This window comes from Ursus maritimus, unplaced genomic scaffold (assembly GCF_017311325.1).
Source record: "Ursus maritimus isolate PB19 unplaced genomic scaffold, ASM1731132v1 scaffold_10, whole genome shotgun sequence".
Classification (NCBI taxonomy): Eukaryota; Metazoa; Chordata; class Mammalia; order Carnivora; family Ursidae; genus Ursus; species Ursus maritimus.
This window is the reverse complement of record NW_024423344.1, coordinates 60,777,390-60,778,837: the sequence shown is the minus strand read 5'-3', so window position 1 is coordinate 60,778,837 and position 1,448 is coordinate 60,777,390. Positions and strand designations below refer to the sequence as shown.

Sequence of the window (1,448 nt, the reverse complement as noted above, 5' to 3'; positions counted from 1 at the left end):
TAAAGACTATGTACAACAAAAGCTGAAAAACCCATCGGACTTGATAGGGGGCAGAATTAAAAAATTAAACAGACTAGGAAGACCTTATTTCCTTTCGTGTCTCAGTGAGAATTTCCCTCCCAGATACACACGTTTGATTACCCCATGTTTGCCTCCCTGTGTATTTTTTTCTCTTAATGTCTGTTTTCATTATTTTTTAAGTAATGTGGTTTTACTGGAAAACATGTTGTAAATAAGTGCTACTGGATGTATTACTGATCATTATAGTAACATATAAGCCAGTCAGAAAAAGGAAAGTTTGAGTTTATTATTGTATGCATCAAAATAACATTAAAAAGGAGAACTGGATGGTCCACTGGTATGTCCAAAGCACCGTAACCACATCATTTGGACATGATCAAGAACTCGCTCTTTGAAAGCATAGAGACGTGTGGCCTTGGCAGGTCCTGAGCAAAGGGGGCAAGGAAGAGGTCTTCTGTCAGGAAAGGACCTGTGAAGGCAGAAGGTTTGCCACAGTGGAAGTGACAGATAAGCCTGTGGGTGAGGCTCCATGGGAAGCAATGCCCAAAGTCATCAAGTATGTGGGAGACATCAATGACAAGGGAATCAGGATGGGGAGGACAGTTTCCATTTCCTTTGCTGTGTTTCCCAGTGAAGATGGCTCCATACAGAAGAAATTAAAAGTCTGGTTCCAGATTCCAAACCAGTTTCAGAGCAACCCACCATTTCCTACTGATGACAGCACGGAGGTGGAGGACAGGGAAAGCATCAGTGTCTCTTCCCTGCAGTTTGCTGGTTATGTCAAGAAGTGGACTATGTAGCTCATGCCGCCCAGCTGTGGACCACATTGGAGGGCAGAGCCACCTGACGGAGTGATTTCTACTTCTACACCACCTATAACCCTCCCATGAAGCCCTACGAAAGTCACAGTGAGGTCTGGCTGGTGAAAGCATGAATGACTCACTGAAGCCAGAACTTTCTGAATACGTGCTTCTGTGTCTACTTCCTCAGGAGAGAAGAAGGGAGCAAAGCTTGTAACCGAATCTGCAGCTTAACCAACTTCCTTTCAAAGCCAGTTACTGCCCATTTTCTGAAATAAACATATTCCATCTATGCTCTTTTTCTCAGGGTGGGAAATACTACAGCCAAGATAGGCAGCATCCCTCTAACGGACTTAGGAAGTTCTGTGGGGGACCAGAAAAAAAACCCAGCAACATTTTCCCAGCTATGTGGGTCACTAAAAATGGATTTTAAAAAAATGACTGAAACTGTATCTCTGTCATCGAGAGAAAAACGTGATTTGCACATGATCATTTATCTGTGATTCATATAAGACCTTTGTCTAAAAGAAACTGAAAATCATAGGGACAACTGGATATGACAGGGTAGCGAAAAGAACTTCTGCAATATTTAACTGAACACTGACCATGTATATGCAACGCTGTTAA

General features: G+C 42.5%; 1 pseudogene; it reads left to right on the top strand.

Moving 5' to 3' along the window:
• The first annotated feature begins 393 nt into the window (after nucleotides 1-393).
• LOC103657598 lies at nucleotides 394-955 on the top strand (annotated as a pseudogene).
• The last annotated feature ends 493 nt before the right edge of the window (nucleotides 956-1,448 follow it).